Here is a 13,018-nt window from a genome sequence, read left to right as displayed (position 1 = left end):
GAAGAGAATCTCAGGCAGGCTCCACACCCAGCACAGGACCTTCCTGGGGCTCGATCTCACCACACTGAGATCAGCCAAAACCAAGAGTTGGATGCTTAATCAACTGAGCCACCCGGGTGCCCCAGGAGAAGATATTTGAACTACCAGTCAAGTATACACAAGAATATACATTATCTATGGTTCTTTGGTTTGAGTACGTGACTCTTAAACTTTTAGTGTTACTATATTCTGTGGAAGAACATTTCTTTCACAAAATGAATTGAGGCTGAGTCATCATTAGTCATATAAACTTTGATTTGGAATTGATGCATCTTAGTTGAAAAAAAAAAAAGACTGGCAAGAAATACATCACATTGAGACTATATCTCTGGATGGTGATATACTTCTTTTTACTTTTGTGTATTTTATAAGATTTTGATAATATAGATGAATTACTTGTAGAAAGAAAAAAAAGAAACCTAAAAATGATAGAAAACTATTGGGTTATGAAATTTGTTAAAAACCAGTATCTTGCTAATTATATCAGAAGATATGAGTTAGAAGTACAAGATCTATGAAGGCATACTTTGACACAAATGAAATCAAGTAAACTACATTTTCCCCTGATTTTGGTAAAACTACTGAAAAAATATATATTGAATAAATGACATACTGATGTACTCTATTCTTATTAATAAACAATTCATGGTATCCCTTCACATAGAGATTTCTGACAACAAGTTCAATAATTGAAAGAGCTTTGATTGTAAGAGCTTTAAGGTATCTGTGTCTCTCATTCTCCACAACCCCACATTGGTTTCTAATACCTGTGTCATAGGATTGTAAAACCAAATTGGATAATACATGAAAAGGCAGTCTCTAAATTACAAAGCCCCATATATGTTTGGTTGAAAGAACATCTCCCAGGATCTGCCCCCCCTGTAAGTGGCCATTTTCAATTTGGAGGGAGCAGGGTGGGACCTTTACTTACTGAAGTTGAATGGAACGAAGTAATAATACCTTTGAAGTCTCCTGCCTGGGCTGTGAAGCATCAGTCTATAGGGCTCAAGTTAAATGGCCAAGGTTCCAGCTCTACAATATAGAAGAGTCTGTGCCAAGGGGGTAAAACATGATGGAAAGCTTTTTTGGGGGGTCTTCTTCAATACAGGTCTGAGGGAGGCACTTCCTTACAAGGCCACTAACATGGGACAATCCCCAATTAAGAGAACCAGAATAAGGGACACCTGGGTGGCTCAGTCGGTTAAGCGTCTGCCTTTGACTCAGGTCATGGGCCCAGGATCCTGGGATCGAGTCCTGCATCAGGCTCCCTGCTCAGTGGGGAGTCTGCTTCTCCCTCTCCCTCTGCCTCTGCAACCTGCTTGTGTGCATGCATGCTTTCTCTCTCAAGTAAATAAATAAATAAATAAATAAATATTTTTTTAAAATCAGAGGGTGGTCCCTTGGTGGCTCAGTTGGTTAAGCATCTACCTTTGGCTCAGGTTGTGCTCCCAGGGTCCTGGGTTTGAACCCCATGTTTGGCTCTCTGCTCAGCTAGGAGTCTGCTTCTCCTCCCTCTGCTCCTTCTCCTGCTTGTGCTCTCTCTCTCAAATAAATAAAATCTCAAAAAAAAAAAATTTAAAAAAACAAACAAAAAGCAAAGAGAGGACCAGGATAAGGTTTGCTTCCTCTGGAATGACACTGGCTGGAGTTCAGGAAAGAGTTCTGCCACTCTAAGTTATTGAGATCATGGAGCTCCAGGGGAATTCAATAGCTTGTCCATTCTGTGTGGCCTTATGTATATAAGAGAGTGGAAACTGAAGGTGTTCCTGCATCATAAATACATATTATCTTTTGTTTTTAAAATATTATTTTTATTAAAATTACATATTACTTATGGTTATTGTATTATTCTAGTATTTATCTCTATTAGTGTTTCTTTTAGTCTTTACTTTTGCTGATCAGTATTTTTCAATTTTCCATGTAATACTTCATAATAGAAAAGCAAGAGCTTTATGCAAGGTACCTAAAAGCATTTTGAAAATAACAGACAAGTAAAACAAAGAAATTAAAGTGACCCATAATTCTACTACCCAGAGGTAAGCACTGTTGATATTTTGAGATCCAAACTTCCAGGGTATAGAATTCCTTAACTAAAAATGGGATTTTAATCTATATGTCTTATCACCCAGTTCTTTCTTTGTTTAAAAAAGATTTTATTTATTTATTTGTCAGAGAGAGAGACAGAGAAAGCACAAGCAGGGGGAGAAGCTGGTTCCCCTCTGAGCAGGGAGCCGGATGCTGGACTCGATCCCAGGACCCTGGAATCATGGCCTGAGCAGAAGGCAGCTGCTTCACCAACTGAGCCACCCAGGCGTCCCTCACCCAGTTCTTTTGCTTGTAAAAAGAATCCCTCATGAATAAATGTTCTTCAAACATACCATTTCAACAACTGCATTTTCTTAGACTTTCCTGTGTATTCAAGAGCCAGAAAAGTTTAATGTACCCGCATCCTGGCCAGCAGTGTCCTGGTCCTCTCCTTCAGTGCTGCTGGTGAGTACCGCAACAGGAAAATCGTGCTCAGTACTGGGGTCATTGCTGCTTTAATTGGCAGCTCTCTAATTGCTAATAAGTTTGATCATCCCCACCCTCCCGCCCTGAAAGATTCTTTGGACAATTGCCCTTGCAAGGATCATTTAAAAGCTGGGTAATAGTAAAGCAACTAGAGTGGCATCTGCATTGGGGAAAGTTTGCACATGCAAAGATTTAATGTTCATGTCACACTATCTCGTGTACACTCGCTAAATCCTTCTACTTATTCACTGACAAATATTTACTGATGGTCTACTATATGACAAGTCCCGTTCTAGATGCCAGTGATACAACAGTGAGTGAAACTGGCAAAGTCCCCGGTGCACACATTCTAGAGGGGGGGAACCACACAAAGCGATGTGTGATTATGCGATGGCAGAATATGGAACAGAGGTTGGGGCTGAGAGTGGTGGAAGGGAAGGGAAGGGGCTTTACAATAGAGGGGATCAAAGAGGGCCTCTTTGATGAGGTGATATTTGAGTAGGGACCTAGCAAGGAGTGAGTGAGCCCTGATCAGTGTTTGGGGAAGAGCATTCCGGAGAGCGAGCAGAGTGCAAAGTTCCTGGGGCAGCAGTGTGCCTGTCTCAATGAGGAGTGGCTGGACCTGAAAGAGGGATGGGGACAGTGGTACACGGTGAGATCAGAGAGGTGGCGGGGGTGGGGGGGCACAGTTCACGTAGAGGTTGGAAGCCTTGGCAGGGAAGGACTACGGATTTATTCAGAAAGCGCTCAGAGAGGAGGCGGAGGGATCAGCAGAAGGCTGTTGTAGTGAGACCGTGGAGCGCTCAGTGGTACCCATTGTCCCAGACAGGCCTGCCCTGCTCTGCCAAGCTCGGCCCTTGCCCATCTCCTGTACTACTCTTCTCTCCTTCTGTGGCCAGGGCAGGTGAAATGGGTGTCTTATGAGGTCTGTTGGGTGCTAAAATGTCTGTGTGACAGGCAATCAAAATACTAAGAGTGACAAGGCAGGATCAGTGGGTGTCACCCTCAGAAGTCAATTTGACAAACCTTGGTCTAGCACTTACAGGGTTGAGAAGAACATGCTGGTAACTCTAGGGAAAAAGCAAAGTAGAGGCATCAGAGACTTCAATAAAATGACTAAAAAAGAAGTGGCAGACACGAATGCGTCGAGTGTACCAAATCACTCCATATTTAATGTCTGCATGAGCTACCTGGAAATCTATAAATGACAGCGAGAAGCAGCTTGACCGGCGGCTTTGTGTTTCTTTGCTAGTTACACGCCAGTTGGAAGCTTCTCTTATATCTGAAATGCCTCTTTTGAATACAAAAACTTAAGCAAAGTCCTTTCAAATTCCCAAGTCGGGCCCCCTGATCAAGAGACCAGATGGGTGGGCTGCCAAGCGGGAAGGGCTAGGAGGGACCAGGACCATGGGGCAGCACCAACTGCCTTCAGAGCCCTGACCCAGTGCCCCTACTTGGAGGGCATCACAGAAGAACCTCACAGAGAGAACACAGGGGGCCCACGAGAGGCTAGATATTCTTATGGGGTGACATAGTGGCCATTGTCCCAGACTTTCAGTTACAGGTGACACTCAGCTCCTTTCACTCTCCAGACATCTTTCCAAGAAACCCTCCTGACCACCTCAGCTCCCACCCATCTCCCTTCTCAGGCCTTTGTGGGTGTCTGGATAGCACTGTTGGTTAGCACTTCAGTGTTCTAGAATGCAAACTTCATGAGGCCAGTGACTGCCTTGCTCACTCCTTACCAGCAGTGCAGGAAATTGTGTGTGGTACCCAGTAGACACTCAATAATTATTCAATAGATTAATTTTACGTTCTTTTAGGGGTCCATATAATATTCTTGTAAGCTTAGCGAGGATGAGATCAGCTCTGACTTCTTGTCATCTTTGTCCTCTTCCTTACTTCCCTTCTTGTTTCCTGTAGCAGACCACATCATGGACTGGCCCATAGGAGCTTGGCCTGCTCCAAAGTCAGTGGTAGACAGTTCCTGGCCATGGCGGTGCTTCTGTTGGCTTTCCAACCACAGGACAGTGCTTGGTCTCCATGCTCTGGAATTTCTCCAAAGACTGAAATCACCCAATTGTGATCCTCTGTCCATGAAGGGTGGAAACTGGTAGACAACTATTCCATTCCTTGCTTCTTGAAGAAATCAGTCTGGGGGGGCATCCTACCATTTCCATAAGCCTCCGGGAAACGAGTTCCATTGCCCACAGTGGCTCTCCACCCATTAATCCTCGGTGGCTTTCCTCCATTCCTTATCTCAGGTCCCTCCTTACTCCGTTTCCTGGGACCACCTCTTACATCCTAAAAGAACTGCTCACACCCAAATCCTACAGCAGAGGCTGCTTTGGGGGGAACCCAAACTAAGCCAATTGCTTAGAAGAGCTGTGCCCAAGGGTTCCTGTGACGACCGGGAGAGCTGAGGCAAGGCAGGCACTCGGCACGGTGTTTGCCTCCCATAAATGTTCCGCTCCCTTAGCCACCACTGCTCTTGTTCCTCTTGTTGAGGGGGCCCATAAAACACTTGTGCATTCATCTTGGAAGCCGAATTTTGAGGAGGCATCAAGGCAGAGACCAAAGGGCATCGACAGCAGTACCAACATCAATAACAGTGACTGTAGGTGAGGAGGGACGGAAGCAAAGGTCAACAACAAAGCCAGGGAAGACAGTGTATATCCAAGGTGTTAGCCTGTGTGGTACCAAGTGCACTAAGTTAAGACTTCATCCTGGGGCCAATGTTTAAGAGAACCGATGTGGGCCTCACAGCGAGCCTGAGTAAGGATTTTTATAAGGGGATGGCAAGGGTCCTGTTAAGACAAACCTGACAGAAAGGGCCAGAAATCTGGCCTCCTTTGAAAGGACAGGCAGGTTCAGTAGGTCAAGAAGCCAAGTGGTCTCCTTTCTGGAGAGTACAGGGAGGGAAAGGGAAAATTAGTGCAGTAGGCAGAGAAATCAGACTCCCAAGGATCAGAAAATCAGCCAAAGTTAAAACTGAGAGAGCTCCGCACCCCAAAGACAAGTGTTCTTAAAACTTTGCCTCGTATGATACTGTCTGTTAGCTGCTCCGTGTGTGGCACTTGTGTTCACTGTCTCTGAAAGAGGTCAGACCCCACAGGGGGATTTTGGCATTAACAGTAAGCAGCGGCAGGCCACTAGAATGGCACTATAAGATGCACAAAGGGAAGCAGTGCTCCTGGTCTTTCCAGACTAAGGCTTGTGTCTGACAACTTCTGATCATGTAGAAGGGTCAAGACTGGATGCCCCTTCAAGGCACAGGGTCCCCCTCACTTTTGGAGTCCCAGTGCCTCTTGTGGCGTCTGACCCAAGAGTGGATGGTCAATAAACACATGGAGAAGGAGGGAAGAGAGAAAACTGTGACATGAGGGTCAGAAGGCAGGAGAAGAAGGAATTAGTGAGCCCACAGTAAGTACTGCTCTCTGGTTCGGCTGAGTAGTACCAGCTGGCCCTCTCTCCTTCCAGCCTGCTGGCTGGGACCAAGACAGACCAGGGGTCCTCACTGATGTGGTTTCACACTAAACCACCATGCTGATGCACAGTTCACCTCCACATGGGGCACACTGCCTTCCATCCATTTTTTTTTTTAATTTTATTTTTATTTTAAAAAATTTTTTATTTAAATTGTAGTTAAACATACAGTGGAATATTAGTTTCAGGTTGGCAACACAGCAACGCAGCACTTCCACATGCGACCCGGTGCTCATCACAGGGCAGGCTTTAATCTGCATCCCCTATTTCACCGCCCCCCCCCCCCCTCCCCTCTGGTAGCCCTCAGTCTGCTCTACAGGTAAAACTCTGTTCTTTGGTTTTCGCCTCTCTCTCTCTCTCTCTCTTCTTTCTTTCCCATTTGCTTATTTGTTTTGTTTCCTAAACTCTACATATGAGAGAAATCATATGGTATTTGTCTTTCTCTGACTGACTGCTTTCATTTACCGTTATACTCTCTAGCTCCATCCATGTCATTGTAAATGTCAAGATTACACTCTTTTTTATGGCTGAGCAATCTTCCATTGTATATACCACATCTTCTTTGTCCATTCATCAGTTGATAGATGTGTGGGCTGTTTCCATAGTTTGCTATTGTAGATAATGTTGTTATAAACACGGGTGGGGGGAGCATGTATCCCTTCGAATTAGTATTTTTGTGTCTTTGAGTAAATATCCAATAGTACAATTGCCAGATCCTAGGGTATTTCTATTTTTAGCTTCTTTTTTAAAAAAGATTTTATTTATTTATTTGACAGACAGAGATCACAAGTAGGCAGAGAGGCAGGCAGAGAGAGAGAGGGGGAAGCAGGCTTCCCACTGAGCAGAGAGCCCAATATGGGGCTAGATCCCAGGACCCCAGGACCACGACCTGAGCTGAAGGCGGAGGCTTTAACCTACTGAGCCACCCAGGCGCCCTATTCTAACTTTTTGAGGAACCTCCATACTGTTCTCCAGAGTGGTCGCACCAGTTTGCATTCCCACCAACAGGGCAAGAGGGTTGCCCTTTCTCTGCATCCTCGCCAACACCTGTTGTTTCTTGTTGTTTATTTTAGCCATTCTGACAGGTGTGAGGTGATGTCGCATCATGGTTTTGATTTGTATTTCCCCGTCTCATTTGCTTTTTAGGAAGGATGTGATTGCCCATTTGTAGGGTGCACATAAGGAAGGATGGGAAAGGAAAATGCTGATGTTCCTATCAGGATGGAGGGAAGCCAAATGGCTGCATTGATCAAATCATAAAGCACTGGGCGATGGGGCACAGGCAAATGGGGACAGCTGGAAAAGAAAACTGAGTTTGGAGCATGTTCTGGCTCCCAGGAGAAGCTAGCCTCCCACTCACCTTGGTCCCTAGGATTCCAAGTGTGTCCTGGGGGTAACTGGAGCTTATAAAGTCCCTTGTTTCCCCAGTGAGCTGCAATTCGTGAAGATGCAGACACCGAAGGTGTTAACAAAGTTAACAAAGTTACAACGCATTATTAATTTTCTGATTATTTATTTATTTGAGAGAGAGAGAGAGAGAGAGGCAGTGCACACAAGCAGGGAGGGGCAGAGAGGGAGGGAGAAAGAATCTGAAGCAGATTCTGCACTGAGTACAGAGCCTGATGTAGGGCTCGATTTCATGACCTCAAGATCACAAACTGAGCCAAACCAGGAGTCAGGCAATTAACCCCCTGAGCCACCCAGGCACCCTAACTTTGATTCTTGAGATGACTAATTTCTTTATAAAATTTGACCAAAAGCCTATGATCTCCTGATTGGTGTCCCATCTGACTGGGTGGCAGGGGCAACGGAGTGGTTCCCAGGACCGTCTTGACTCCTACAAAAGTTCGTGGGCAAAAGAACAGAAACGAAAACCACTGATGTCCAGCTCACACTTGTCTGTTAACAAGATGTGTGGCTGGGACAGTCACAGTTTCTGTGAGATGAGGTGCGCAGGTTATAGGATCTTTGTCATTTCATCTCAGTCTGGCATCCTGTGATTCAGAACACATAGTTGAGACACTAGTTAGGTGTAAGATGCTGGGGGAGATTGTACAGTAAGGTTTTTGCTGTATTGTCTGGCTTTGAAAAGCTTCACATTGTCTCTTCCAGAATGATTTCAATTTTAGCACCTGCAGTAAGTGAGCTGTTAAATTATTTGTCAGTAAACTTTGTTTATGATCCTTTAGCCACACAGTCGTTTTATTTTATTTATTTATTTTTTTTTGCCACACAGTCATTTTAATTCCCTTTTTATGTTTCTGTTCATAGAATCCTGTTAAAGAAAGATCTTTTCCATGGAAAGATATACAAATATTCTCCTGTGGAATTTTCTGTTAGTTTTCTCATTTATATTTAATTTTTGAAAGCAGTTTTTTAAAAAAAATTGTATTTATTTGAGAGAGAGAGAGAGAGCATGAGCAGAGTGAAGGGCAGAGGGAGAAGCAGGTTCCTCACTGAGCGGGGAGCCCAACACAGGGCTCGATCTTGGGACTCTGGGATCATGATCTGAGTCGAACGCAGCTGCTTAATGGATTGAGCTACTCAGGCACCCTAGTTTTCTGATTTTAAATACTGAAATCTTATGCACCTGTAATTTATTTTTGCAAATGGCATGAATCAGGAAATGTGCCCCCTGCCCAGACTGACTTGCTATTTCTTGGTGGCTGGATTCCCTACTGATTTGAAATGCCATTTTTATTTTATACTAAATTCTCATTAAAAACATGACCTTCATAATGAATTCTCTCCTCTGTTCCATTGATCCATGTACAATTCTTGCCTCTGTGAAGTTGGTCACAGACAATGTCAGCGCTCCTCCCAGATCTCTGTGGGCCCCTTTCTGGTATTTGTTTCAGAGTACTTTGAAGAGAGGGCTTTGTGAGTTTGAGCCTTTTTCAGCTTGTATGATCAGGTCTTCCTGGGGGGCTGCCTTCAGCTCCCTTTGTCTTCACCAAAGGAGACTTACATGTGTGGGACACCAATAACCAATGACCAACAGGTGCGAGTATACAAAAACCCGTTTTTTTCTTACTTTGGCATAGGGAGCCCTTCATCAATAAATCACTTGCACAGCAAATTTTCATTGCAGGGTCTGCTTTTGGGAAACTCAATCTAAGGTAAAGTCTTTTCATCATCCAGGCAGATCATTTCACCAGCTAACAAGAACCATCTTCCACCAGTCACCCATTGAATTGAGAAAGCTGTCAATATGGCATCCTTTACCACTTCCCATCAGAAGGGCTTTCAGGTGGTAAGTAAAATTAAGTAAACTCTGAGCTCCTGGTGGTGTCCTCCTGTCAATGCAATGAACGATGGCTTTTGTATTTTTAAATATATTTTCTAAAGAACAGAAAGTTTTTAATTTCTCAGAAATTATACAGCAGATCCTAGAAATAACGTCTCTGGATAGTCAGTGGACATCATCTAAGGTAACTAAGATGGTATTTGATTACTTTTAAACTTTCAACTTAAAAAAAAATTGTCACATGCACTTGGTAAGAAATTAGAAGAGTATAAAATGAAAATTGTATTCTTGCTAAAAATTTTAGAATATTTAAGATTTAATAATTCATTACGTTTATTGTTTTATTGTTTGCTATATGTCAGGCACTTTTTACTTCTTTCTCTAAGCTAGGTGCACTATAAAATTATTTTCCCATATCTTTCTTTTTTAAGTTATATATATTCATTTTAGAGGGGGTAGAGTGGCAGAGGGAGGGGAAGAGAGATAATCCCCAAGCAGACTCCTTTTGCTGTGATGAGCCCAAAGCAGGGATGGATCCCAGGACCTGAGATTGTGACCTGTGCTGAAATCAAGAGTCAGCTGCTTAACCGACTGAACAGTCCAGGCACCCTCACATACTTTTTTCAACTTAATATCTCATGCACATTTTGTCATTCTAGTTCATGAAAATTCCTCCTCATTTTGTTTGATGACTGGGCCATAATTATTTTTATTCTGTTCTATAATATTTATTTCCATAGTGAGGTTTATCCTTGCTTCACTAGGTTTAAAATTATGGCAATTATTTTTTTAAGATTTTATTTATTTACTTGACAGAGAGATAGAGAGAGAGAGAGGGCACAAGCAGAGGGAGTGGCAGACAAGGGAGAGGGAGAAAGAGGAGACTGATGTGGGGCTCGATCCCAGGACCCCAGGATCATGACCTGAGCCGAAGGCAGACACTTAACCAACTGAGCCACCCAGGCACACCCCAAATTATGACAAATTCTCTGAAGCAACTCTTTTCCTTCCTGGTTTTATTAACTTGAGTCATCTGTTAGCTGAATTTTGTCATCAGACAATTTTTGCATACTTGAGAAGTTCTGTCTCTTGTTTTAATTTTAAATGACAATATTGTTATGGGGAATTCTAGAGGAAGTTTGATTTTTATCTCTTACAGCCCATCACTTATTTTTATACATGCTGTCATGGCAATTTTTTAAAAAATAAAAAAAATTTTTTTTTTTTTTTGAGGGAGTATGAAAGTGCAGGAGTATGATGGGGGGAGGTACGGGGAGGAGCTGAGGGAAGGGAGAGAGACTCTTAAGCATGCTCCATGCCTGGTACAGAGCCTGTGGCAGAGCCCACCTGGAGGCTTGATCTCATGACCCTGAGATCATGACGTGAGCCAAAACTAAAAGTCAGTTGCTGAACCCCCTGAGCCACCCGGGTGCCCTGGCAATTTTTAAAAATATAAGCGATGGTAACAGTCTATGTTTCCCTCTCCCTCCCTATCTTTTCCGGTTTTTTTTTGTTTCTTGGTTTTTGGTATTCTGTTTCCTGAAATTTCTTGTCCCTTAGGATGTATAGATTTAGGTATCCCATTGTTTGGGGAAGAACTTTTATAATTGTTTATTTCAATGTTATTAGATATAGTCTTGTTTTTCATATAACGAATTATATGTATGTGTGATCCTTGTGATCTGTCTTCTACATCTGTTACCTTTCATCTCCCTAATAGTTTTTAACCTCTTGAACTTTTGTTTTTTTCTCTGCATTGTCTTTGATCATTTGAATGCTTTCCTCCATGACTGGGACTTTGTTTTGACTAAATTCCATTTTCTTCCTTGATGTTTCAAATGATGTTTTTTGGTTCTTAGTGGATTTTCTTAGATTTTAGGAGACATGTATAAATTACTACGAAGTAAGGCTCTCTGTTTTCAAAGCTTGATATGGAGTTGTACTTTGTCTAAACATCAATGATGTACATAATATATATATTTATATACTTATATATTCACATATTTATATATATTTACACATCCATACATTTATGAATATATACATTCTTTGTTTTTTCTTTGGCTTTGCTCCATTTATTAGACCAGTTCTTTGGTGTATGATCTGGCTTTACTCTACCATTATAACAGAAGTTTTTGATTTTTGTTCTTGATTAAAGAAACATTTTTGGCAAAGGTTTTCCTCTCAGATGTCTTGTTCTTATCAAAAATATAACCCTTAGCAGCACAGTACAAAGGACATCAGTTTGAATTATGGATCTATTTCAGAAAACCAACAAAGCAGAAGTGAACTTCTATAATTACTGAAGAATGAACTAAGGGCATTTTGAAGTGCTATAAATTGTACCTTAAAATTTTCAGGAGTGGGTTGAATAAACCCAGTGGGTTTTTGTATCCAATTCTGTATTATGTGGGTTGGTTATTATCTCTGGTGAACAAATGTATTCATTGATAAATCTGACAAAAATTAGAAAAAATAAAATTAGAATTTGCTGACCATGGAAAACCTTAAACTAATTCTATTTGTTTTGCAGCATTAATTATCAAAGATAAGAAGATTGTACTTATGATGACAATGACTTGAAGCATTTCCTACAAGAGAGGATCTGTTAAGACTACCACCAAAGGATGAAGATTTCAGACTTTGGTTATGTACTTCAAAGTCTCCAACACAGTTGTTATTATCATGTTAGTGATGAGAAACAGCATTCCAAACAGTATTCCCACTTCTATCTCCTGCTCACTGCCATCCTTTCCTTCCTGTCACCCTCTAGGCCACAGGGGTCCACCATCTTTTGCTGTATGTGACTGATTTTCTTTTGCATATCATATTGTTCAACAGGATTGAATTAGAGGTTATTTTTGAGGGGATTTTTAATACTTGAAAATAACATTTCCATAGGTTAATAGCAATCCGACTTTTTAAAAAGTTTTAAAGAAATCTTATCGTGGTCTCCACACTTCACCTCCTCATAACCTTTTCCCCTTTGTAAAAGCCTACGTGAAATTCTGAATTGTGAGAAACTCCCACTAGCAACCCACATATTTTCCCTCCAAATGGGCTTCTTAACTTTTAAGACAGTTTTTCACATGGTTTTGGCTTTCATACTTTTGGTCATCTGTCATGTTTTATTAGAACAGGTGGAGATTTAGTTCTATCTTCCCAAAGCCTGTGAAATGGAGAGGGTAAAATATAAGACTTTGCTTCAAAGACCTAAGGAGATGGAATGAAGTCTTAGACATCTAAAGGAATTTGTAGCTTGAAGCTGGTTTCCCTTAGGCTGTCTTGACCTCTTTGATGAGGTCAGGTTTTTTTTGTTGTTGTTGTTTTGCAGGAACCAATGCTATACCCAAGAGAAGGACCATCTTTTCTTGATCTTCTGGCAGTAGTTCATCCAGAGTCAAGTGTGGTATAATTTAGCTGTGTCTTACTGTGAACGTATTAAAGATCCATGTCATTAAAACTCGCTAGGACTGAGGGGGAGTCTGACTAGCTTAGCTGGTAGAACTTGCAACTCTTGATCTCAGGGTCATGAGATCAAGCCTCACATTGGGCGTGGAGTGTACTTAAAACACACACACACACACACACACACACACACACACACACACACACACCCCAAACTCTCTAGGACTGTCTTTTCTCCAATCGTATACTGTGTAATGTCTAAAATGGGTGACTGACTCCTACTACTCCTACCCTTCAAGCACACAAAGTAACCTACAACTTTGGGTG

This window comes from Enhydra lutris, unplaced genomic scaffold, assembly GCF_002288905.1.
Source record: "Enhydra lutris kenyoni isolate GAN:26980312 unplaced genomic scaffold, ASM228890v2 scaffoldscaffold39, whole genome shotgun sequence".
Taxonomy (NCBI): domain Eukaryota; kingdom Metazoa; phylum Chordata; class Mammalia; order Carnivora; family Mustelidae; genus Enhydra; species Enhydra lutris.
Note: the sequence above shows the minus strand (reverse complement) of the source record.